The following is a 27,861-nucleotide window of genomic DNA, read 5'->3' as shown; positions in this document are numbered from 1 at the left end:
TGGACTTTCGCTGCCACCGCCAAACGTCTAACACCAGTTACTGGGAAAGAGTTCATTTGGAAATGTCTTTCCCCCCCAAAATCCTCCCAAATCTTACCCCCCTTTTCCTGGGGACGGTTTGATAAAAATCCTCACCAATTTGCATAGGTGAACACAGTCCCAAACCCTTGGATCTTAAGAACAATGAAAAAACATTCAGTTTCTTAAAAGAAGAATTTTAATAGAAGAAAAAGTAAAAAGAATCACCTCTGTAAAATCAGGATGGTAAATACCTTACAGGGTAATTAGATTCAAAACATAGAGAATCCCTCTAGGCAAAACTTTAAGTTACAAAAAGACGCAAAAACAGGAATATCCATTCCATTCAGCACAGCTTATTTTCTCAGCCATTTAAAGAAAACAGAATCTAACGCATATCTAGCTAGATTACTTACTAAGTTCTAAGACTCCATTCCTGTTCTGTCCCCGGCCAAAGCATCACACAGACAGACACTGACCCTTTGTTTCTCCCCCCCCTCCAGCTTTGAAAGTATCTTGTCTCCTCATTGGTCATTGTGGTCAGGTGCCAGCGAGGATATCCTAGCTTCTTAACCCTTTACAGGTGAAAGGGTTTTTCCTCTGGCCAGGAGTGATTTTAAAGGTGTTTACCCTTCCCTTTATATTTATGACAGGCTTCTTTTCCATGGGTCCAGATGATGAAGATGACATCAATGTAGTGCAAGTAGTAGGGGCATTAGGGGACGAGTGGATGTGTCATTACACAAAGCAAAACTATTTCTCCTTATTTCCCCTCCTACTGTTCTTGTAAACTGCTGGAAATGGCCCACCTTGATTATCACTACAAAAGGTGTCCCCTCCACCCCCACCCTCCTGCTAGTAACAGCTCACCTTTCTTGATCACTCTTGTTACAGTCTGTATGGTAACACCCATTGTTTCATGTTCTCTGTGTATATAAAATCTCCCCACTGTATTTTCCACTGAATGCATCCGATGAAGTGAGCTGTAGCTCATGAAAACTTATGCGCTAATAAATTTGTTAGTCTCTAAGGTGCCACAAGTACTCCTTTTCTTTCTAGCAGAAATGGAACCTTGTGGCCCAGGCCATCATGACCAGTGCTGCTGCCCCTCCCTCTGCCCCACCACTGACACCCCAGTTGCTTAAGCACTCCCTTTTCCAGAGTTCCACCTTGTGGGTACTCTGGCTTACAGTCAACCTCTTCAGGAACATATGATGTAATAGTGGAAGCATACAGGCACACTAGCTTTGCAAAGGATTCCAAAACCAATCACTCTTTACTTTAGAAAATACAAGAAATATAAAGGTTCAGGCAAAACACTAATACACCTGTATGCATTTCCCTGCTTTGGTTTCTTCACCACTTGAGTTTTTTGAGCTTAGAGCAGAGTCCTCCTCTGAGTCCAGAATCCCTCCCATCCTGCACAATCAAGTAGTCTACTCCCCCTCCCCCCGCCACCTTCACAGACAGTTTCCTTCTTTCTCAGCTGGTCCTGTAGTTTATGAATGCTTGTCCCTCTGCTCCTCTTTCCTGACCAAGCTTCCTTTGTCTATGTGAGGCTCTACTCTATGTCTCAGGCTCTGTCCTTACAGCACTAACACCTGATCTTTTTGTTCTGCCTTTGGGGAAATTACTCTTCTTCAAACACCAGCCCCCTGCACAGAGGTCAGAGAAAATTGGTTCCCTCTAGGATGCCATCACTTCTTCTCCTCACATAAGGTCTATTCAGATATGGATAGTCTTTACCAATTGACCTATTCACAGATAGACATCAACTCCCTGTCTCCTTAGCAAAAGAAGCATGAGGGAGAACATAGGAGGAGGATACTGAGAGTACATAAAATCAAACTGGAATTCATATATTGTACACAGATTCCCCAAAAGATCAAACCTTATAATATGTATCCTAGCATTCCATAGTAATAGCGCAAACAACTGCATTATCTCTGCTGTAATCTGTAGTGCTGTGGAATACTGTAAAGTAGGTGGCTTCACAATTTTCTCATGACCAAAACTATGACAGTTGTGACATTTGAGGAATACTGACACACGGCTTTTTTGAAAGTAACTAATGCTCTGATCCTACAAACACTAACATATGTGCACAACTTTACCATCCATGAATAAACGGAAGAATCAGGGCCTAACTGTTGCCCACCCTCATTGCACAACCCAGAGGAAAGGCTGTAAGGGATCTGAGTTTGCACACTAGATGTAGGCATTTAAAAGTTTTTCTGCTTTCCCAATAGAAAATGACAGTATCCGAGACATTCCTTTCTGCTTCTGAATACTGTGATGGAGAAATCATTTGGATCATCATCAGCATCACTTTCAGGAGCCTGATTTCCATGCTTACCCTTCAACAGCAATATCACTGTACCTTTCAATCCATTTTTATATACTTAAAAAAAATATTGGAACTTTTTTTTTTTTTTGCCTTTTATGTATTATTCCTCCATTTGTAAAATGGGGATAATGATGCTTCCTCACTTTTGTAAAGTATTTGGATATCCGTGAAGAGAAATATATTATGGCCTGTGTGATGCTTGCAGACCAGATGCCAGCTAATGCCAAAGGCCCAGTGCCTCACTGAACACTAACAAATGCATAGCTGGAAACCAGTCTGGCTTACCTGTGGGTTAATATAGTTAAAATAGATATTAGTGTTATAAGAACACATTCAGTGTTTAGACTTTAGGGAATGCTTGTAGGATGCAACATGTATTAATCCTATTTATAATATCTGTATCCAAGGGTATAAAGTTATATTGAGTGTTTGCATTGTAAACCTCTACAATTGTGTAACTCCCAGAACAAGACAAGAAGCATTAATTCAGGTAAAGTGTTCATCCTGCACACAAGATGGCCCACTGAAGGCACAGGCAGCATTGTGTATCTTCAAAGGACCGCGCCAGTGTTGACTGCATTCCTCACTCCCTCCAAAAATGGGAGGCCTGCACATTAACTCATCCCATCAGCCTGGATTCTGGGGTGAAGAGGATCAAAATCACTGACAAGGAGAAACTGGGATTTTTATGCTGTCTGGACCTTAAGGGATAAAGGGTACGTCTTCACTACCCACCAGCTCGGCAGGTAGTGATCCATCTATTGGGGATCAATTTATCTAGTCTCGTCTAGACATGATAAATCGATCCCCAAATCAACGCCTGTACTCCACCTCGGCAGGAGGAGTAAGTGGAGTCGACAGGGGAGCCACTGCGGTTGACTTGCCGCCGTGAGGACGGCCAGGTAACTCGAACTAAGATACTTCGACTTCAGCTACGTGAATAGCGTAGCAGAAGTTGCGTATCTTAGTTCGAACCTCCCCCCTAGTGTAGCCCAGGCCAAAGATCCCTAAACAAATGCAAGAGATCCCCATGCTGCTTGGCATGGGTCACCCCTAAAAGACATACAGAGATGCTTATTGCAGAAACTTATTACCTTTTTGAATTTAAGACTAAATTCATTTGTGTGTGCACATTTCCTGTTCTAACCTTGGAAATAACTCATTTCTTTTCTTAGTTAGTAAATCTTTAGTTAGTTTATTACAGGATTGGCTACAGGCATTGTCTTTGGTTTGAGATCTAAGTACAACTGACCTGGGGTAAGTGACTGGTCATTTGGGACTGGTAGTAACCTGATTATTACTGTGATTTTTGGTGTAAAATGACCATCTACCACATAATCCAGCCTGGGTGGCAAGACAGACTGGAATGCCCAAACGGACTGTCTCTGATTCCACGGTAAGACTGTTGTAGTGCTTTAGGAGTTCACATCTCTAACTCGATTGGTGAAATCTAATTATAGAACATACAACCAGTTTGGAGTTTCTGCCCTGCTTTTTGACAGTCTGCCCTGAGGTTGGCATTCATGAGCCACTGCAAACAGCATGACAGCCTGATCCAGCAAAAACATAGGCCCTAATTCAGCAAATTTCTTAAGGATGTGCCTAATTCCCACGCACATCAATAGGACTACCTCACATGCTTGAAGTTATACATGTGTTTTAAGTGCTTTTCTGACTCAGAGTGTTCCTGGGTGCAGTGCTTACTATGCCATTCCATTAAGCAGCCTAATCTTCAATGATGTTACTCCAGTTTAGTGCCAAGGTAACTCCATTGAAATCAATAGGTACAGCAACATAAAACTGGAGTAACAGTTGAGAATCAGCCCCAATGTAACTACTTATAACTTGTAAACTCTACACCTGATAGTATTTGTAGGATTGGCCTTAAAGAATAGTATTTAACAAGCATTATTACAAGGGCTGTCAATTAATCGCAGTTAACTCACGTGATTAACTCAAAAAAATTAATTGCGATTAATCATACTGTTAAACCAACTGAAAATGTAAAAAAAATCCACAAATATTTAATTTCAAATATACTGATTTCTATTACAACACAGAATACAAAGTGTACATTGCTCACTTTATATTATTTTTTATTACAAATTCCTGTGGGAAACAAAGGGTGGTATTTTGACCATTTTCTTCCATATTTTTGCTTTCAAATCATTAATAAATCCATTTCCATTTCCAATTTTATTATTTTTCTTACCTTTTTGACCTTCAATAACATTTGTAATTGTTAATCTAAATATTATATTTAATATCATATTTAGAATAATAAAAATACTAATTATACGAAACTAGGCATGAAATGAGAGAGACTGTTGAGTAATCTGTGTTAAAAAAGAAGAATTGGTCTCTGATTAAATATGGATTATGAGATATCTGGAAAAACAAAAATATGTTCCTTAAAATCTGAATAGTGACAAAATAACTAGAAAATCCAGTCCTATACTATAACAAAAAAGAGAATTTAACCAGCAGAAAATATTTTTGAACAGGATCATCTGATTTAGGAATAGAAAGTGAAGCCGAATCACCTCCAGTGAAATAAGCTGATACTATTAAATTAACTCAAAGAATGCATACTTACACACTGATATAAAACATTTTTTGCCACACATAGGATGATGCTCTCATCTGTTCCTGAAGTTATTTCAGATAGGTATTAATCATGAGAAGACATTGTATGTAGATTTAAGTTTTGTAAACTAAGTGTACTTTAAATTATTTTCCGGATCTTCTACACCTCTCTGCAATTCAACGTTATCACAAATAATAGCAGACAACTAAACCTGTAGAGCTGATTTGTTTCATTAGCTTTTTCTGAACAGTAGGTATTGATTTTTCTACATCAGAGGCTCTTATTCAAAGACCATTAAGAGATAAAATTATATTTTCTAAAATTTGCTCCATCCTATTAAGGGCCATTGCCATAGACTTTAATGATGGAGTCACTGAAGGTGATACAAAAGATCTAGAAGTTTGAGACACAACTGACTGAATATTATCAAAATTGACCATTTCACGCACCTTAGATACAGATCCATTTCCTAGGGTTCCTACCACACCATGGTGACTTCTGCGGAAGGCTTTTTCCTTTAATTACTCCAATTTATTTTTCTTTTATATCTCAAAAGGTATCTTTTATAGTGTGACAGGGCAAGGCCAGATGGCTATAGAAAAGCAGTGGGAGATAAATATATTAGCTCCAGGCTAAACAAATCCCTGGTACCAGGATAAGTGAAATGGCAGTTGCTCCAGCTCAATTAGGACACCTGGGGCCAATTAAGAACTTTCCAGAAGGCAGGGAGAAGGCTAGGTTGATTGGGACACCTGAAGCCAATCAGGGGCTGGCTGAAACTAGTTAAAAGCCTCCCAGTCAGTCAGGTGGGTGTGCATGTCAGCAGCTGTAGGAGGAAGTTGTGCTGTTGGAGAGGCTGAGTAGTACACACCATATCAGGCACAAGGAAGGAGGCCCTGAGGTAAGGGTGAAGTGGAGCTTGAGGAAGTGAGGGCTGCTGGGGGGAAGTAGCCCAGGGAATTGTACATGTCATGTTTCTAAAAGGTCAGCTACCATAGCTGATACTATTAGGGTCCCTGGGCTGGAGCCCGGAGTAGAGGGTGGGCCTGGGCTCCCCCCCCCCATCTTTACCCCCTGGTTAATCACTGAGACTGGGAGACAACAGAGACTGTGCAAGGAAGGATAATTTCTCCTCACCTCCCTTGCTGGCTTATGATGAAAATGGCTCAGTAGACTGTGACCCTTGTCTCTATAGAGAGAGAAGGGTTACGTGCAGGGGCTAGCGAAATCCGCCAGGAAACGCGGGACCCATGGAGGCAAGGACAGAGCTTTGTCACAATAGTTTGATCAGGCATCATAGAAAAGCCAGAGATTCGCCCTAAAAAACAAACAATTGTAATTCTGTCACCTGCATTAAAAAAGACTACAGGAAAAATGTCCTGCTGAGGGGAGCTACCACTACCAAGAAAAGAACAATTTTATAAACTCAGCATGACAAAGCATTTCCTCACTCCAGAAAAACTGAATAGCAGGAAGAGGATAGTTAGAAGAACCCATGATGACAGGCACCCCACCAAGTTGTCTCTGTCTGCTCCTTTTCCTGCAGCAGCCATCATCAGATTTCTATCATCATCAGAGCTCATGACTCTCCATCAGGTTTTCTGGGCCCAGCTGATGATGTTACATGGGGCATTTATTTCAAGTCACTAATTATGGGACCAGATCCTCAGTAGGTGTAAACTGTTGTAGTTCTATTGAGTTCAATGGAGTGATGCCGATTTACACCAGCTGTAAACATGAACCTTTGTCTATAGTTATGTTTTCATTAGCTCCTCTCTCTGATATTCTAGATGTCGTATAAGCCTCTTGGCTTCCCTAATCACCACATGATCCTTAATCATACACAGGATTATTTTTAGTTCTATAAATATTAATTAGTAATTTGCATACACAGTCTTTTGCACCTATTGTAATTTTTCTTGACTGCCCTTCATTTATCTCCCTCAAGTATCTTATTCTATTCAGTTGTATTCTGTATGTTTGTCCTTATGAACTGTAAGGTTTTGCCTTTCTCCTTTTGACATTTTTATTTTTAATCTAGAACCCAGTATGATCCACCACATCTTCCAAGATTTTGCTCAGATTAAATATTTTATTAGTAGTTAATATTTATATTATGGTAGTGCCTGAAGGCCCCTATCAGGATTGGGGCCCTATTGTGCAGACTGCTGTACAAACACAGAAAAGAGAAAGTTCCTGCCTCGAAGAGTTTACAATCTAAATAATGTTATTGTCCTGTTGGACCAGGAGTCTATGGAACTCACTGGGACGATTCACAGGAGTAAATTGACTCATACATATTAGTGTTTTAGGATCAGACCCATAGTTTTAAAATTTTCCTTGCCCCACAACATACTTTTATTACTGTGCTCATTATTATTAGCTTGAGTAAGGAGTGTCCTTACCCAAGATCTAGAAACACAAGGGACTAGATTCTCCACCTCATTATATTGGTTTTATGTCACTGCAACTCCACTGAAGTTAGTAGAATTACACTGGCGTAAAATCTGTGTAGTGGAGTAGAGAATCAGCCCCAGAGAACCTTCGGCATTGCTGCCATCATTTAATGAGCCGAAGTCTCCACTTTGTGCTTGGATACTTACACTTTCTCTTTTCTACCACTCTGTCCTACAGATACATTTTTTTTCCTCCCAATCATTCAACTATTTCCTTAGGTGGACTATAACATTGCTTATGTAATTTAAAATCTCACACTGTCATTTATAATTACTCTATCCCATTAAAAGTTCTCTCTAAATTCCTTCTTTCAAGGACTAAACACATCCTTCTCCAAATGAGGTCATGAGGACTTTGTTTTCTAGAAATATACTCCCTTTCTCAGTTCCATGCTCAATTCAAGCAGGAAGTTTATTGTAATGCAATCCAATGGTAGGACAATGGGTTTAGAAGTCTCAGTAAAAAGCAAGTACGTAAAAAAATCTGATGAAAATATAACGCAACCAAGGGAAAACAAGTTAGATGAAAACTTCACTGCTGCTTAATTTAAAAATGAGGGGTAGATTTTGATTACTACAGTACGTGTGCTGTGATTGTAAAAGTATCAGCACAAGGGCTGAACTGTTAGAAAACCTACCAGGCATAGGTCCAATAAAAGAATATTCAAACAAAAAGCATATTATCTCAAAGTGCACATTTTTATTTAATTAGAGGTAAAACAGAATGAGCAGTAATAGGTCAATAATAATGACTTATAGCTTCCTTTATGTGGCACATTTACAATAAATGGCAATTTACCATTAAAGAGACATATTAATTTTTTTTTTCTGTAGAAAAAATTAACGTTAGTCATGTTGCAAATGGAAGGCTCTTCATTTCCAGCTTTAGGATTTGCATTCAGTTATTCAGTCTCAGGATATTAGACCCCACTCCCCGCTTTAGTAAATGCAGGAAGAATTAAAGCATAACCATGTATGACATCATTCCAGCTGCACTGACGACTAAAAATTGTTTCATCCATGCTATTAGAAAAACAATCCACTTTCCAGTCTTGCTAAATGGATTCACCTGTCATACCCTTAGAATCCCTTTAAAAAACAAAGGTCTCTTTAGCACATAGGTGCTTTGCTTTCATTTTATTCCAGTGGATGAAGTGATACCAATTCTGATTACTACTTTGATTTCTAAAAGACAGAGAAATTTGCCAGGCTGCATTTAGACTTTCTGCTTTTGTTCCAGGCCTAAGTAGATTTCAATCTGAATTTTCCGAATTAATCATCTGTATGCCAAGTATACAGTATAACTTCTGAAACAAATGTTGTTGTTACTGTGGACCATATTGTTCTTCATTTTTAAGCAGAACTTTCTATTAGTTTCCAATCCTATTTCAGAGAAGGGGCAATCAATTTCACATTAACATAAAATTTACTTCTTATAACTACCCTAATTATTTAAAACACAAATATAGATTTAAATATAAATATAAATTATTAGTTAACACTCCTGCCCATCAAATGAAAATATCACCCAGAATTTGTGCACTGATTTTGGCTATACTCCTAACTTCAGACTCTTTTTAAAGCTTATACTCTACAAGTGGGATTTTCTCGGTCATTAGTTTCTAACGGGAGTTGGGCATCCAAATCCTTTGGATTGCTTTGTAGCGCTCTCCCTGGATATAAATAGCCTAGCTTCTAATAGACTGGTTTGCAATGGACTCTGCTGAACAAAATCTTTAGAATTGGATGAAGACTGATTTGCAACACCTTCCCTAGAAATTAAAAAAAAATCTTTTTACAGACTAGTCTTACTAGTTTGATTATTTCACAGTGCTTCTCCTTCCACTAGTCCATTCACTAGTCTCTTCATAAACAGTCTTCAAAGAATGAATATCAAGTTCCAGAATCTACGCTAATTTCATAAACCTTTTGAAAATAGATTGGATTTAGCAGAACTGTGCTTAGTTCAGATATATGGTTGGAATAAATCTGAGACAGTGGAAATGTAAAGGTTTCCATCTGATTTTATTTAGTGGCAATATAGTCCAGATGGCAGCCAACAGTTTAAAGATGATACTGAAATACTGTATACGGCCATGCAGCAAAGTACTGGACAAAACTAAAACATAAATAATTAAGGTATCATTACAAATTTAACCACATCATTTTTCAAATATAGATAAGAGAGAGGAATTTAAAATAACATCTGGAAACTGAAATATCAGATTCTATCAGGGTTAAGTATATCATAATTACTAATTACAGAGAAGATTAGCAAACTACAGTTCAGGATGTGTATCAGTCTGAATGATTTAATAAAATGGAGAGAACTAATTATTATATTAAACCTAAGTGAAGAGCAGCAAACATGTGGTGAAACATTTGTGAGTATCTAACCAATTCTGGATTGTAAATAACCCTGGAACATGACCTTTTCTCTCTATGTACACAACCCTCACAGCCTCCAAAATAAAAACAAAAAAAATGCAAAGGGGTGGAGGTGGGCAGGGGAAATCTAACCCATATCACTCTTATTCTGAATAGACAGGTATTCAGATCATTGTTTGCTAGAAAAATCACTTCTTGATTATTTAAATGATCAGCATCTTTCAGTCTCCCACAGTAAGATCACTGCATTCTATAGTAGCTCCAAAAAGTGGGTAAAACAAGTATCCAAGCAGCACATTGTAAAACAAGTTTCAGAGTAACAGCCGTGTTAGTCTGTATTCGCAAAAAGAAAAGGAGTACTTGTGGCACCTTAGAGACTAACCAATTTATTTGAGCATGAGCTTTCGTGAGCTACAGCTCACTTCATCGGATGCATACTGTGGAAACTGCAGAAGACATTATATACACAGAGACCATGAAACAATACCTCCTCCCACCCCACTCTCCTGCTGGTAATAGCTTATCTAAAGTGATCATCAAGTTGGGCCATTTTCAGCACAAATCGAGGTTTTACCAGCAGGAGAGTGAGTTTGTGTGTTTATGGGGGTGGGGGGGTGAGAAAACCTGGATTTGTGCTGGAAATGGCCCACCTTGATTATCATGCACATTGTAGGGAGAGTGGTCACTTTGGATAAGCTATTACCAGCAGGAGAGTGAGTTTGTGTGTGTGCGGTTTTTTGGGGGGGGGGGGGTGAGAAAACCTGGATTTGTGCTGGAAATGGCCCACCTTGATTTTCATACACATTGTAAGGAGAGTGGTCACTTTGGATGGGCTATTACCAGCAGGAGAGTGAGTTTGTGTGTGGGGGGGGGGGGGGGGGGGGGAGGGTGAGAAAACCTGGATTTTCTTTAAATTTCTACCATCCTAAGAAAATTTCAGTGAAAAAAATGTAATGTTGTCAAGTTATCCTATACTTAGCTAATGAAACTTATCTGAGGGGAATCAGCCTGCCAGTATCCATTTGCATAACTATACCTGTTAATAGAAAATTCCTAATGCAGACTTCTGCACCCAGTGATCTGACATGGTTTTTGGATAATCCCTGGAGTTCATTCCATAATAGTAAAATCAAATGTGCAGACCAATGACATATATAGCCCTATCCCATGTGTTTCATTTAAAGGGAAAGGGCAACTATTTGCCATAGGCCACCACTGTGGAATTTCAGAAGCTAAGAAATACCAGTCACATTAAACTAATTTGCCCTCATATTTTGATACTTCAAAATTTTAATGGTGAGCAAAATGGGTATGGTTTTCTTCAAACAATTTGTGTGGGGTACAGCTAACCAGAACTGACATTGTTTAGAGTAAATAGAGGGGTTTGAAGCGTTTTGTGGTACATAGCATGCAGGCTGTCAAATGAAAAGTCACATTACCTGTGCATGACTGGACGACTATTCCTAACACGAATAGTTTACAAGGGAATACCGTGTATGCTACTGAATTCTGAGATGTCATCTCTGGCCAGCTCTGCCCTTCTCCATTTGGCAGTAGCAATCCAGGACTGTACATAATTGTATACGACAGGTTTATCTTCACTGCTGTGACATATTTACATAACATCTTGGGTTTTTATTATTAGGCCAGCCTTTCAAAATGGTCATGAAAATTTACCAGGCCAAAAATTTGTATTGGCGCTGGTGTTGGGAACTCCCTAACACAAATATTTACCCTGCACTGCAAAATATATTCATCACCTTGGATGAGTGGGTGATTAGAATTTTGCAAGGCTGAATTAAGTGCATTTAATAAATTAAAATATACAAAATTGTTGCAGACAAAAGGACCCGAGAACATTTCAAGGAAAGTGGGGTGGGCAGGTTGGAGGACTGGAGAGCACTAATGACTTTTTAACCCGATTCCCTGCCGGGCAGAATATTGCATCACATTTAACATACCTAACTCACCCATAAACCAAGCAGCTAAACTGACTAGCTTGCAATAGCTGAAATTCACCACTGCCTTTTGCTAATTACTCACATTCATACAACTGCCTGTGGTGGTGCTGATCCATAGACAGGACATTCCACATCCCAGGCATTGTCAACAGGGAGAGAAAACTAAGCGCACATAGCTCTTATTACTGAAGAACTATTACCACCAGAACTACTACAAGGCTCTCATCAGTAGATCATAAGGTAGGCCTATGCACATAGGGGAAACTCCTCAGTCCAGCACCCAGCCAGAATACTGAAGTTTTGGTAGGCACCTGGGAAATGCACAGGGAGGACAGGATCTTTCCACACAGAGAACTTGCAGCTGTTGAGCAGCTTTGGAACTGCAGCCTGAAGAAGTCCCTGTAGCCTTAACACATCTCATCTGTGGAGGTACAGGAGTGCTGAGAGAAGGCTGGAAATTCTGTGGGGCAGTGTGGCATCCCGATGCAGCCTTACCATCTTCTCCGCTACCACCTGACACTCTTGCACTGAAGTGCACGATGCCGAGCTCCTCCTCAGGAGTGTGCACTTCCTTTGAAGACCCCATACAAATTTGGCCTGCCCACCCCAACCAGTTCCTCTGCAGATACAGGGGCAAGATTTTCTACATAGGGAATAAGAAGGCAATTCAAATGCACAGACGCATGACCATGCAATGCCTTGTATCTAAAAGTGTAATCTTGTAATCAATATACTGTTTAATAAGAAGCCAGCACAGCCCTTGGGAGTTATGCTCCAAATGTTTAGTTCTGGTGATAAGCTTTGATGCTGACCTCTCAGCTTTATGGAGCTTTGTACAGCCATAGTACTTCAGTAATGTTATCTGATGGTAACAATGGCATAGATCCTTGAAAAATAATTATAGAAAAGGGTAAGTAATGTGACGCTTGTTAAAATGGAACATATACAAATATCAGTTGATCTAGATGGTCTGCATTTTAGCATAGGAAAGGAATTCATGATCCTATTTACCACACCACTGACAATGATTTTTGAAAAGTTTTGGGCAACTAAGAATGACTGAGAGACTACATAAAAGAAAATGTAGTGTTGACTTGCAAAATTGGAAAGAAGAGTGTTCCCGATAATTGCAACTGTGTAAGTCTAAATTGTAGTTCTAACTAAATAATGGAAGATTTTGTTTTAATCACCACAAACATGAGGAGCTGAACAGATGAACAATGTTGATTTATGAAGGTGATATCTTACCAAACTTCACTGCATTTTTAATAGAATATTACTGGATGGAAAGTATGCATTAGAGGTAATATGTTCGGATTTTAGTAAAGCATTTGATACTGGGTCTCTCAGAATCTTACTTGAAAAGGTCAATTCAAATCAACTTAGATCAACTGTCCTGTGGATTGAAAACTGGCTGAAAGACTATAAAAAGGGTAACAATAACTTGCAACCCCTAACTACCTGAAAACTTCCCCTTTGGGCAGGATACTGTATAACTGTCCATTATTGTCTTCCTCTTTCCTCTAAAGCATCTATTACTGGCCACTACTGAAGACAGAACACTGGACTAAGGGTCTATTCTGGTATGGCAATGTCTATGTCCCTATGGCAACATATTAAGTAGGGGAATGTCCAGGAGGGTCCTGTCAGGATGGTTGGTAGGTCTGGTCTTATTTAACATTTTCTTTCACAGTTTGGAGAAGAGAGTGTAAAGAACATGCTAGTGATATTTACAGCTGACAGTGATTAAGGAGGTGCTGTAAATACCCATGAGAACAGAAAAATAGTACTGAAGGACCTAGACAGATTAGAAGCATGTGTATAACATGAGATTTAGCTTAAAATGTAAACTAATACATGTGGCAAGAAAATCTGAATCACTGATGGAGGAAGTGGAACAAGCAATTTTGAAAGCAAATTAGGTATGATAGAAGAGAAAAAGTCAGACATGAATTTCACATTGAAATTGGAGTCAAAAAGACTAATGCAATTTTGGGATGTATACAAAGTGACACCAGGTCACAAGTCAAGAAGGACCTAGTTCTCTCCTCAAAGGGGAAACAGAGGCAGTGTGAGTTAGGCAATAGACTGGAAGCTGAGAGACAATTGGTTCTATTTCCAACCCTGCCACCGAGTAACTGCATGACCTTAGGCTGCCTTCCTTACCATGTGTCGGTTTCCTCTCCCACCCTTTGTCTATCTTTTCTATTTAGACTGTAAGATCTTCAGTGCAGAGATGAATGACAACTCAGTATCTAGATATCATTCACTGAAGCCACAAATGCTGGAATTTGATTTGCCACTAGCATTAAGCCAACCAGCTGTCATGCCAAACCAAGCTGCCAGCTGTCTGCTGAATGTGTCAAGCACCCCAAAGGAGAAGAATGTCAGATGACAAGTCCATGACAAATGGCATCAGTTCTATCAGAGAAATGCCACTTGGCAACACATAGAGCCGTCTGCAGCCACAGAGTTAGACAAAATTCTGAGTGATATTAGGAGCGGCACCGCTGCTGGCTATGACAAAATATCACCAGAGTTTTTGAAACACCTCAGACACGTGCTTATCAGTGGCTGGTGCAGTTCTTCTTGTGAGTGGTCAACCAACAGCAACTTCCAAAGACATGGCAAATGTCACAAGTCATTGCTCTCATGAAACTGGAGAAGGACTCACAACGTTGCAAGCCATTCACCAAAATCCCAGTTATGTGTGCCATTCCAGGTGCTGGAGCATCTCATTCTCCAGCACATCTTCCCAGAAGTGGAGTCAATTCTCAGCATTCAGCAAACAGGCTTTCAGAGAGGTTGGAGAATCTGCAATCAAATGCTAACTTTGATAACATTAATCAAAAAAGGTGTTCAGAAAAATCTGAAGATGGGAGTCATATTTCTGGACCTAACTGCAGCATAGGACACAGTCTGGCACATGGCGCTCTGAGTCAAATTGTCAAGAGCATTTCCAGCATGCATAGTCAACGTTCTTGACCTCCTCCTCCACTTGCGTTTCCAAGTGCACATGGGAGGTAGAGTTAGTGCATGGAAAAGAAATCAAGAGTCTTTGCTAGCACTGACACTTTTCAATCTGTACACAAACAACCTCCCACTTACCCAGTCCCACAAGTTCATGTACACAGATGGCATTTGCTTAGGCTTCCCAGCAGCGTCATTACCAGAATTTGACTAAGATGGCCGAATACTGTAGTCAGTGGCATTCACAATCAAGTGTGCCCAAGACCGTATTGAGTGTGTTGCATCTTTACAATGCACTACAACAGCCCAAGAACTGAATATCTTTCTCATTGGACATTGCTTGAAACATGAATCCCACCTCTACCACAGATTAACACGAGATAGATCTCTCACATATCATAACTACCTGAGGAAAACTGAGGTCACGTAAACAAATTAGCCTGCAATTCATGGTGAACAAATGCTCAAACTCTCCAATCATCCAGTTATTTAGCCCTCTGATACTCTGCAGCACAATACTGTGCTCCAGTCTGACTCCATTCGCCTCACATCAAGTTGGCTGACACACAACTACACTCAACATACTCATCATAACTGGGATGATTTGACCCACATCAGTAGTGTTAAGCAACATTGCTCCTCCACACATATGTCATGAGGATGCTACTGCCAGAATGATGGGGAAGATCAGGGCAAATCCAATCCAACCGCTATACAGAGATCTCTTCGACCACTCAAGAATGCGCTTGCTGTCAAAGCACCTGTTGTGGGCCCACTTGCCCTGAGATCTCTCTGTGATCTCAGTGTGGCGTGAAGAATGGTTTACAGCTAAAAATCAGAACCAGTCTCTTATAACTGACCCAACCATGCATGTATGCAGCTTTGATTTGCTACACCACTCATGGGCCCTTCTGAACTGATTTCTAATGGGCCAGGGTCAATGTGCAGCCAGCCTTCACACTTGGGGACAATGAGACAATCCCATGCGTGGGTGTGAACAAAGACAGACAATGTCACACATCACTGATGACTGCCCTCCGACCAGATTTGATGGTGGTCTGAGGACTCTGCACTTTGCACTTTGCTGATGAGTCTGCTACAAACTGTCTTGGCAAGCACCACACCCAATAAGAAGAAGGGCAGAGACGGTCTCTTACTATGCATTTGTTCAGTGCCACAATAGGGCCCCAATATTGGTGAGGGCTTCAAAGTGTTCCTTAATATCTAAATAAATAATAACATAACATTTTACAAATATTTGAGGGGTGTAAACACCAATTTATTAGGGGGCATAACTGAGCTAGTGGAAGGGAAATAAGAAAAGGATCACTCAGGAACAGTGAAAGATTGGAAACCCTAGTCCTTAATATTTTAAATTAGAAAGGACAAAGAATTCTAGAAAGTGTACAGTAAGGAAAATTCTGCATTGACAGGGCAGCTAGATGATCTAGTAGATCTTTTCCATCTATAAATTCTGCGGTCACGACTATTTCTGACAGTAGTCAGCTTATCTTACCAACTCTACAGGGCTGCATTCATCCAGAAATCTCAGGCATTGCACACAATTCACCAGCCCTTAGTACTATATAGGGTCAATTGTGCAACCACAAGATGTTTCATTAATGCTGAAAATAACTTGATCCAACCAAAGAAAGAGCGAACAACCAGCCATGTCTCTGTCTTATTTGCATTTACTTTCCTAGCACTCTATCCAATCTTTAAGCTCGGGTAGGTGGCCGGTTCGTTCTCATTCGTGTTTTCTGTTTCTCGCTGTCTCTCTCTCTCTCACACACACACACCACACACACACAATTTTAGGAAAAATAAATACATTTGAGTGCCTTCCCTCTGTCAGTTATAAACATTATAATGGCAAGAGATGCAAGCCATAGCTATCATATACATACTGAAAAGCAGGAGATACGCCCAATTCATAGCCCTAGGGAACTCTGTAATTCAAGGAGCAATATCAGAAGATCACTTATTTATAGTGACAAACTGGCACCACTGAGGCAAATACTAATGAAGCAATGTCAGAACAGTGCCCACAAGGCTCAGGATCTGCTACAAGTATTTTAAGAGAAACCTATGATCTACAGTATCAAAAGCCACAGAAAGATCAGTAAGAATTAAAATTGACAATGTGCCAGAATCCACCTACTATAAAACAGAAGGTCACTACAAATCCTCATTAAAGCTGTCTCAGTGCTTTGGCCTGATTGAAATTTTTCAAACAGTGTGTTATCATCATGAAGGTAAAGGCTGCAGTTGCCCTGCCACAACCTTTTTCCAGAACCTCGCTAAGAAAGGTAGATTTGAAATAAGGTGGAAATCTGAGAAATTGCCTGAGGACAGCGAAAGGCTGCTTAATCAACTGCTCCAATCTCCAGCAAAGAAGAAACTCTCCCAGATGCCAAAAGAGGTGTTAATGATAGATATTATAAAAGGGAGCAGCAGCAGTATATCTTCCAAGCACTGCCACAAAAGCCTTCCTGGCAACAGATCAAGAGAACAGGTTGCAAGTGCAGGGCCACATCTATAATAAAAGACAGTGTGACAGATTTAAAATCCATAAGCTAGACTGAAGTACATAGTTCAGAATCCCAATGACCCAGCAGTTGCTGTAAACTGCAGTTGCTGTAAGCCTGGGTTTTTAATAGAAAAGCAGTTTTGTTATAAGACTGGAAGTTCTTCCCACTCCTTATCTTGTGTCCCTGATGATGGAAATTCCAGATGCCTTTTCCAGTGCTGTTTGCTCCACATCACTTCCCTAAGAACCCTCTACTCCCGTTCCAGCTGTGAAGCTACAGCAGATTTTAACTGAAGTGACTAGTCAGCCATAGCAGAAAGGTAGATAGAAAGAGCAAGAATTCCTTGAGTTAGTGTGGACCTATGGTGTAGCAGCTGTATCAGTGAAGGAGGGGGATGATAAGGAATGGATCGTCTTTGGTTGAGCAAGCCACGTATGGGGGATTTCCCCTGGGCTTGGAAACGAAATTTAAATGGGTATGGGATCTCCCCTCCTTTTATCAATTCTTGTGTTTTGTAGTTTACCTTCATCTAAATAAAATAGCTCATTTGGACATTCCCCCACATATTTGAACCTTCTACCTTCCCTCTTTAAAACCAGGAGGCTCTGTCACTATTTCTTCACCTTCTCAGAGCTCTTTAGGGTAACAGTTCCATCCTCATAACGAGAATTGTTATGTTATTTCCCCATACACAAAGAACAATAATATAATCATTCTCAGCCTAAATTGTTATTAATTTTAGTTTAAGGCAAACAATAAGAATAAAAGTCTCCATGCACGCACAGTTTGCCCCCCTTCCCCTGTAACACACTGTAATCACTCTGCCACACCCAAAGGCAGCTGACTCTGAAGACATTTAAAGGCACAAACATGGAAAAATGCAAGTACACAGAGAGCAGGATCATAAAAGATACAAACTACAGCTACATACAGTTTTGCTTTGATTTTTCAAGCTTTGACCTTGCTCCAATTTAATTACAGCTGAACCAGAATAGGATTTAAAATAGTCCAGCCAGAGACAAAACAAAAACAAAGTGAACCTAGAAAGCCCCACACTGCAGTCTACCATAATCTGGAATCTTGGTAAAACCGCAACCTTTCCAGGTCACAACACAGAAAAAATATCAGGAAAATGTTATTAGTTGGTTATTTATTCCTGAAGTTCCAGCAGAGCCCAAACCAAAAATTAAAGCAAAAGTGTATAGAGACAAAGGAGCAGCTGTCTATTACTACCCTCTGGGTTGAGTCTGAGAAGGAGGATTAGTATCTTTTGTGTAAGTCTGAGAAATGTTTGTTCCTGGCTTCGATAACTGCCTTTTTTTTTTAGTAGCATTAGAAGAACCTTGTGCTTCACAAAGCTACTGAATGTTTTTTCCTTTTCTTTTTTTCCTTCCGAACCTGAAAATCCTCCCTCTGGCAGCAGTTGAAGTTGGAGAAAGTTCTTTATTAATTTCTGAGCAAGCTGACAGAGGAGTTGAGTGACGGACATGAGCTGGTAGTTTGTGAGCCCAGTGATGGTGTTTAAGCATCAGCTGGAGTAATTTGTGTTTTAGGGTGGGTGGTAGACAACCCTCTTCAGAGGAGCTGTTAGCTATTTTGATTTCCAAACATTTACTTCAATCCACCCTTTTCAGGTACAAAGCAGATAAGGTCAATCAATTTTCTAATGGTACTTGGGTCATGCCAGTGGCAGAACTGTCCTCCCCCTTCTAAATATTTCCCTTTAGAAGTGCTGTTTGTATCATTACCAAACATTTTCAATATTACTGCTCTGTTACTAGAAGCAAACTTTTATGCATATATAATTAATCCTATGGAAACACCGCCAGGGAGGAGGAAATGAGAATCTGAGATTAAGGTAAAATCCTGGGGATTGTCCCTGATGAACAGACCAGAAGAAAGACAAGATGCAGTGGATGTGGTTTAATTAGATCGCAACTTTATTAACTTAATTCATCTGGGAACTATCCAGCAATAACTTGTACAGCGCAGGTCATGATTCCTTCCTTAATCATATCCACCTGGTGGAGGGCTGCTGTCAGCCCCCCCATCCCTCCATATCTGATTCTACTGCATTGTTTGGACCCCACTATCCTCCCTTGATATGAGAGTTAGGGAGCTGGGAAAGAGGATTTATCTCCTCACTAAACCAGAAATTAGGAGCCACAACCCCATTCCCCAGCTTCATTAATGGATGCCCTCTGCTAAGTCCATTTGCAACTCTGATTTATCAGGGAATTGGACCCCATGTAGAATGACTATTTGTGCTGGACACCTGCCAAATTGCAGCAACTTGAATGTAACCTCCTGACCTACCCAAGTGGTACCCTGACCTGCAGGGGGGAAGGCAAAATATCTGCCACAGCTCAGTCAATTTAGCAATGAAAAAAAATTCCTTTGCCCACAGCAGACCAAAACACCCAGCTATATGCTAATTCTAGATATGAGAGGGTGCGAGCTGTTACTCTGGATGTGAGAGGGGGCTCAGACTGGAGGTAGATGGTATATACATCCTCCCCATGTGTATAGGGGCCAATGGGTTATCTGAGCCTCACTGCTCTGCCCATCAGCTCAGGTGATTTCTTCCCCCCGCCGGCCACCCTCCTCCCCAATTTCTGAAGTAGGGGGGACCCTTAAAAGGAGCCACTCCCTTTTTTCTTGCCAGTCCAGACGAAGAACCCCACCCCTTTGAGATTGTGGAGGTCGCAATGTATCAGAAAGAGCATGCTGGACTCTGAAGTAGAAACAATGGGCACCAGGACCACTGATGTTTCACAGGAGACTTAAGGAACAGACACTGAACATCGTTAAAGTAGCAGGTGTCAGGGGAGTGATCCACACACAATAATGCTACAACAAAGTCAAGAGCCAGAGATGGAAAAGAAAACAATGAATTCTTCCTGAAGCCTCTTGGGTGGTTATTACTGAATGAAACAACAAGGCAGCCAGCAATGGAACAAGTTCCATCAACTTGTGAAGAGGAAATGCAGAGAAAGAAATAGATGGCACTTTAGTCCTTGTTTGGTGCTGCTCCTGCAGCACAAAGTGGATGGAGACTTGCCCCTAACTCTTGTGTGGGGAAATTCCTGGGTGGCATGAAGCCAGCACAGCCTGAGGGAAGTGTTCTAGCCAATGCAAGTTAGAGCAGACCTGTACGGATATGTCTATATTGCAATGTAAGCCCAGGGTTAGTAGAACTTCAGTTAGGAGAGCATGGGGTTGTTAATCTAGGTCTTGAGCATCTACCCTCATTTGTAACCTTTGTTAGGAATTTTTGAACCTTGGGTCCCAAACTGGGGCTCCAGCATCTACACTGTATTATGCGGGTCCAAGTCCAACCACCCATATCCCAGACTTCCTAGTACTCTCCGAAAACATGGACACTCCAGCCCTTTGTTCAGACAGTATATTAAAACTTAACTGTCCAGAGGACAAAGTCTGCCCATGGGATTGTGGAATACAAGAGCGCAGTCCAGTGGGGCTGCTTCTACACTGCAAAACAACAGGACGTGAATCCTGGGACGCAGCTTGATTCAGGCTCTGACCCTTCACTCCTATGGGATCCTGGGACTCTGGTTCCGAGACCCGTGTTATAGCACGATTTGTTGTAGATGGAAAGGGGGTTAGGCTTGAACCTAAGTTTGAACCCTGGGCTTACGTTGCAGCATACCCACGGACATGTGCTCTGGGAATCAATTCCTAACCTAGAGTTACAAAGGAGGATAGATTCTTAAGATGTAGGCTAACAAACCCAGCGTTTGCTAACTTGAGTTCTACTAACCCTGGGCTTATGTTGGAGTGCAGACATACCCTAAGTGTTCGAACATGTGCTGGGGGCAGCTTCAGCCACTGGCCGCCCCCCGGATTGGTATATAGGAAATGCCGTCCTGGATCAGACCTGTGGTCCATCTAGTCCAGTAGCCATTTACCAAAAGTGGGCAGTACCAGATGCTTCAGAGCAGATGCAAGAAGCCCTACAGTAGTTATGGGATAACCTGTCCCCAAGGGAAGTTTCCACCTAATCTCCAACAGAGAAGCACCCTTTCCAAAACTTTTTAAAATATATATTATTTTCTATTATATATTTCTAGATAGCCTTATTATCTATATAAACATTTAATCCTTTTTCAAATCCAGTCAAGCTCTTAGCTTCCATGGTACCTTGTAGCAATGAGTTCCACAAGCTATTTTAATATTATGTTAAAATTCTTTCCTTTTATATATTTACCACCTATGAATTTCATTGAATGTCCTCTTTCTTGTATTATGAATAATGACGATCAGAGGCACCTGATCTACCTTCTCTGTCCCATTATTTCTCCACTGACTTACAACTAGTAGCCACGCTTGTGCAAAGTGAGTACTAAGAGTGTAAAATGATACCACCAGTATAAGTGGTATACTTAACTTTCTCCAGCTATACTTTCTCCAGTATAAGTGAGTGGAAAATATTGATCTGATGGTGTTTTATGCCAAACTCTGTGTAAAGGCAGTAGAGCAGAGGTGGGCAAACTACGGCCCGCAGGACCCTCCTGCTCAGCCCCTGAGCTCCTGGGCCCGGGAGGCTAGCCCCCGGCCCTTCCCCTGCTGTTCCCCCTCCCCCACAGCCTTAGCTCACTGCATTGCCGGCGCAATGCTCTGAGCGGCAGGGCTGGGAGCTCTTGCCGGGCAGCGCAGCTGCAGCCTGACCCAGTGCTCTCTGCTGTGCGGTGACGTGGCTGGCTCCAGCCGGGCGGTACGGCTGCCTGTCCTGGTGCTCTGGGCAGCGCGGCTGTAGCGCTGCCAGCCACCGGTGCTCCAGGCAGCATGGTAAGGTGGCAGGGAGCAGGGGCAGGTTGGATAGAGGGCAGGGGAGTTCGGGGTGGTGATCAGAGAACGGGGTTGTGGATAAGGGTCAGGGCAGTCAGGAAGGAGCGGGGGGGGTTGGATGGGGTGGCGGGGCCAGTCAGGGGCGGCGGGGCCAGTCAGGGAGCAGCAGGGTGGGGTGGATGGGGCAGGATTCCCGAGAGGGACCATCCAGAGACAGGGAGAAGGGGTGGTTGGATGAGGCAGGGGTCCCGGATGGGGGGCAGTCAGGAATGAGAGGAGGGGTTGGATGGGGAGTCGGGGGGGCAGTCAGGGGCGGGCTTTCTGGGGGTGATCAGGGGACAGGAGGTGTGGGGATGGGGAAGAAGTCCCAGCGGGGCCATCAGGGACAGGGAACAGTGGGGGTTGGATAGAGCAGGAGTCCTGGGGGGGCCATCAGGGGGCGAGAAGCTGGGGGGAGGGTCAGATGTGGGCAGGGGGCGGGCCACATCTGTCTGTTTGGGGAGGCACAGCCTCCCATAACCAGCCCTCGATACAATTTTGGAAACCCGATGTGGCCCTGAGGCCAAAAAGTTTGCCCGCCCCTACAGTAGAGGATCAGGCCCACTATCATTTGGCTCAGAAATAAAACAAAAGACAATCACATTTCTTGCCATATTAGCTCGCTGTCCTGACTACATATCTACTTCACTACTTACTGTAAACAACCTGTAGAGTTATCTTTCATTGCCACTTGAAAAATCTGTTATGGAGTATGATTGGCACAGAACTGCTGCCATGCTCCTCCCCAGAAATGACTACTTCTGTTAGCACCTTAGACTTCAAGACTATTAATAACAAACATTCTGATGTTAGACCATTATTAATGCATGAGCACAAGTTTTAACTACTACTTTACAGTCTGTGTTCTCCCTTAGACTTGAATCAAGTAAACTGGTAACCCTTACAGAAACACACAGCACGTGTGTTGAATGCAATGATGTCAACTGGAATCTGCACACAAAGCATGTAGCAGACATTGTGTGAACTCACTTTTCTGAAATGGAGATGCAGGCCCCTTGTCTGGCACCTAGAGATCTGAAACGATTTCACAGTTATAAAACCATCACAGACTCAGATGCAGTCAAGTCTATTTTTCAGTTCAACTTGTCTCGTCCTGAAAAATATTAAATTTGCAGATGGGATAGGTATATATAAAAAAGATCTGGGTACCACCAAACTCTTCCTATGATAGCAAAATCTCATGCAATTTATGTGCAATGCAAATTCCCTGCCTCTAATTTCAGGTCAGCTATTCTTTACCTAAGCAATATATTTAGCACAATACATGAAAAAGAATGGTTTGTATTCATTCATTCATCAGGAGTTTGGAGTAAAGAGGGACTAATATAATGTCTCCTCCTGCTTGAAGCTGGAGTTCCACAAGGGTTCTTCCAACTGCATTACTCGGTACTCAGGGACTACAGTAATGGAGCAGAATGAAACATTTAAGTACACAAATGCTTCACTTCAGCTACTTGCCCCACGGATGAACCATATTGGAACCCTATCAGAGTACTCGTAGTGGTGGGGACTCTAGAATTTGATCCTATTTGATAGATGTCTGAGTATGAACTTAGCCAAATGTGCAGCAAAATATACACACATGATTTTGTTCAGGATCCTTTCTCCTGACAGTCTTTTGGGTGCTATCTGCAGTCATGGATCCTCACAAAGCTGGCTGAATTAAACATTATAAATAAATTATCCAACAAATTTAGTCCATTATCTGTGTGTGATTCATTTGACAGCTGACCCTGATGTCTGCGGATACATTCATTATTCTTGAGTGTTTGCTGAATAGTTTGTACAATCTATTTTCAGCCCATTGGTTGTTCAAAACTGTTCACTTCAATTATTCGCTATTTGTGGTTGTTAGTCACATGGTATTGTTTCTACTCTGATTGGTTATACAGAACATTTTAAATACTTCACACATGAATACCCTTGTTTGCATGTGAATATAGTGATTCATACAAAGATCAGCCATTCCCTACATATTCATGTGAGCAAAACCCACTCCCGAAAATATGAAGGCAAGTTCAAGATTTTGGTCTTTATCTTCAGGACACTCAATAACCTGGGCCCAGCATATCTAAAGATCACTGAATGCTCCAGAATGAAGACCATGGTAAACAACTCCACTCCTCGGGTATAATACAACTTTCTACCACCAGGGCAAAGCTTGGGGGCCACTCTCAGACTGTGGAATGAACTCCCCCAGGAGCTAAGGAACATCACGAACCTCAGCACCTTCTACTCCAAATGCAAGACACGCTTCTCTGACCTTGCCTTCTCTTAACATAAATGCATAGCAGTATGTACATGTAAAAAAAATTCCAAAACAAAACCCTACTGAAACAAATCACTCCATTTCACATACAATTCTTCCCCTGGGGGGAATGAATCACACATGACAGATGTTAGTCATGTCACTTAATGCACCACTGGAAGGCACTCAGATACCCTGGTGATGAGGCCAGTGTATGAAAGAACCTGAATAGAATCAAATGGAATAGATAATACTGAATAAAATACATTACTTTTGATTTTAACTCTTGCATAAATGTATATTTTGTTAAGTAAGATCAAAAAGCTGTGACATTGGCTAATCGTTTTCTACAACGTATGTATGCAGAATACATTTTCATCTGTTCATAAAACTGCAGCCTGAACTAGAAAAAGATATACTGTTTGCTTGTGAGGTCAAATGCATTTTTCTTGAAATAGCAAATACATCAGTAATATTCCCGCCCACGTTGGCTTGGTAATAACTATTGCACTTATTCTGCATGAATATTTCACACCTTTCCAAATGTGCAAGCAAAATCCCAAATAAGGCCCCGATCTAACAAAGCACATGCTGAACTTTGGGCACAATAAGAAGCCCCATTGAATTCAAGGGGACCATTCATCTGTTTACAGTTAGGCATATACCTTTCTGTTTTGCTAGACAGGGACATAAGTGACAAGATCTTTGAGAACATATGCTTTTGCTCCTTACAATGTGACTGTTGGATCAAATTGATCCTGCAATGTGCTGACAGCTCTTGCAAGGTGCTCAACACCCAGAACTCCTATTGAAGCCCAGAAGGAAGACCAAGGTGTAAAGGGTGTGCTGAGATTCTGGGCAGCACTGCAGCCCATAGGATAACTTGCAGTGGCTGCAGCAGGCCCCAAAGGGCTGTCTAAATTACACCAGGGTCTGTCCTGGGGCTGCAAGTTAGGTGCTGAGCCCCTTAGGTGTTAGGCTCTGTGTTCTCAAAGGAACAGAACTCTGGTACAACAGAAAAGGTAGTTTCCTTCCATTTCAATAATGAGGTGAAGCCTGAAGTCCCTTCTCAGAGCTATTTGCTGCCATTGATTTTTAAACAACGCTCTGAATTGAAATTAAAGGGAGTTCTGTTTAGAAATCAATGGAACGATTTACCCTCAGTTTTTACGTAGCCATTACTCAGGCGGACACTTCCTGGAGTCAATGGCAGTTTTGCCCAAGTAAGAATAGAGTAAAAAAGTAAGTAAGAATGTCAGGAGTTGGCCCAATAATACTACAGTGTATATATCTAGTACCTGTTACCCAAGATTACAAACACTGGGTGGAGATTTTCAAAAGGGCTCAGCTCTGTATTAATTTTTCCCCACTTGAAGTCAATGGGGAAACTTCCATTGTCTTCAAGGGGAGCAAAATTAGGCCAAGGTTGGGCAATTTTGAAAAGCCATCCCATTAATCCCAAGACATCCTCATGAAGGAGAAAGGGATGTACAAGGAACACTTCCTCCATTACTGAAATGCAGCCATTTCCAGGTTGGAATGCAGCAGCTATCACAGCACAAGGTGTCACCACACTACATACATTTTTCTGTAACCATTTTTTCAAATTGCTATTAAAATTTTCTAGAGCTGTGTAAGAAAAAATTGCACAAAAGCAGAAAATGAACAGCTATAATTGATCAGACCAGTAGTCAACCTACTTCAGTATCTTCCCTCCAACAATGGTCAGTACTAGAAGCTTCAGATGAAGATTAAAGAAATCCTCAAGTGGGAAGTTAAGAAATAACCTGTTTAGAATGAAAGTTAGAGGTTAGCGTTTGCCTTGAAGCATGAAGGTTTACAGCCCTTCCATTTTTTATTTTATCCTTATTAAGGAAACTGACTTCTTTTGTGCACACAAAGTGATGTTAAAAATGTTCAATTTAGCTGGTTCATAGAGAAAATAGATATCCTGTATGGGGAAACATTAAGGCTGACTGAGAACATTCTTGCAGCAGATGATCATCATCAAAGAGAAACAAATATGGTGCTTGAAGCTGCTTTGCTGGTGATCTTCCTAACAGGTATTTTCAAGCTCAAGTCAAGGATAGTAGCTACATGCTCTGTCGATACACTGTTAACCACGATTGATTTGGCTTGGTGACAGATAATCTATTATGCACTAATACACCAACCTTACTAAATCAAAGGCAGTTTGTTCTAGCAAAACACAGGGACACAAAATGGGGAATGCACGAAGACAAAGTGACGGCCTTGCTTTGCCTCAAGCCCATCCCTTTACAAGGTGAAGATAGCTTTGGGGAGATCTTCAACGGTGTGGGGTAGGAATACTGTTTCTGTTACTTTCCCCAAACAGTGCAAGGATAGAAAAGTAAACAAAACAGCCTTAATGAAGTATCAAAATAAGTTGGGAGAGAGGCTAGGAACAACAAAGAGGGGTAAAATATAGCCAGGATGGCTGCAAGAGCCTAAAATTCAGAATCAAGCTGAGTGGACATGTTTACGTACACCCTAGGAGCAGAAAAAAATAGACTCATTTCTGATCATATCTTCATGTAAAAGGGGCCAAAATAGAATCTCTTGGAGGACCATTTGCCTTGGGTTATGCTCTTTGGCCTTATTGCTCAGAGCAGAACATTTATCTTGATTTCTACTGGATTCCCTTGTTTATGGTTGTTTATCACTTAATGTCACTGTGACAGAGTGCTGAGGGTCTAGCACATGTACAAAAGGACCCAGGAAAGAATGCTGGGGAGGAAGAGAAAGGGCTCAGAGCGCTTCACAAAGGGAGTTCTCTGAGTGGACACACCTTACTCCACCCCCTCTTAGAGAAGAGGTTAGAAAGTTCAAATACAATATCACAGAGACACTGATACGTATTGGCAGAGGGATTAAAACACTGTAAATAAACTACATGATGGTGTTTACAAGCAAGGTCTCAGAGCAATCTGTGTTCCTGGAAAAAGGTAGGGGTGTGGCACACTGCCCATAGCAGACTTATGTCTCACTGCTGCACTGTGTTGGGTGCTGCATGACTTCATCTTCCACTAGCTTAAGGACCCCTGAGGACACTCTGCAACTGTCAGGATTGCACTCTTACTACAATATTTATAGGTTTCCTCAACTGCACTCTGCGTTGACAACAGCCAGAGTTTCTGTAACTCACATGATCTTCATTTCTCCACTGTCAGGCATCCTTTGTTGGACACAGAGGTTAAAAGACCCTGATCAATTATAAAAGGACAAAGGAAAGCAGTGGAGAGAGATCCTGCATCAGAGAATTCTCATGTTGCATTATGCACCTGGCTACATTCAACACATCACTGAATGGCATCTGCACTTTGTGGCAAAAGTGTTACCAAAAGGGCTTTGAATCAGCACCAGCTGCCCAGAGGTTGGTTGAAGCGTGAGAAGCCTAGAGTCAAAGGATTGTAAACACATCAATAGAGTGTGGCTGGCATGGTTCCAAATCTGGGGTGTTGAATT

Source organism: Chelonia mydas, chromosome 6 (genome assembly GCF_015237465.2).
Source record: "Chelonia mydas isolate rCheMyd1 chromosome 6, rCheMyd1.pri.v2, whole genome shotgun sequence".
In the NCBI taxonomy this organism is placed as follows: Eukaryota; Metazoa; Chordata; order Testudines; family Cheloniidae; genus Chelonia; species Chelonia mydas.
Note: the sequence above shows the minus strand (reverse complement) of the source record.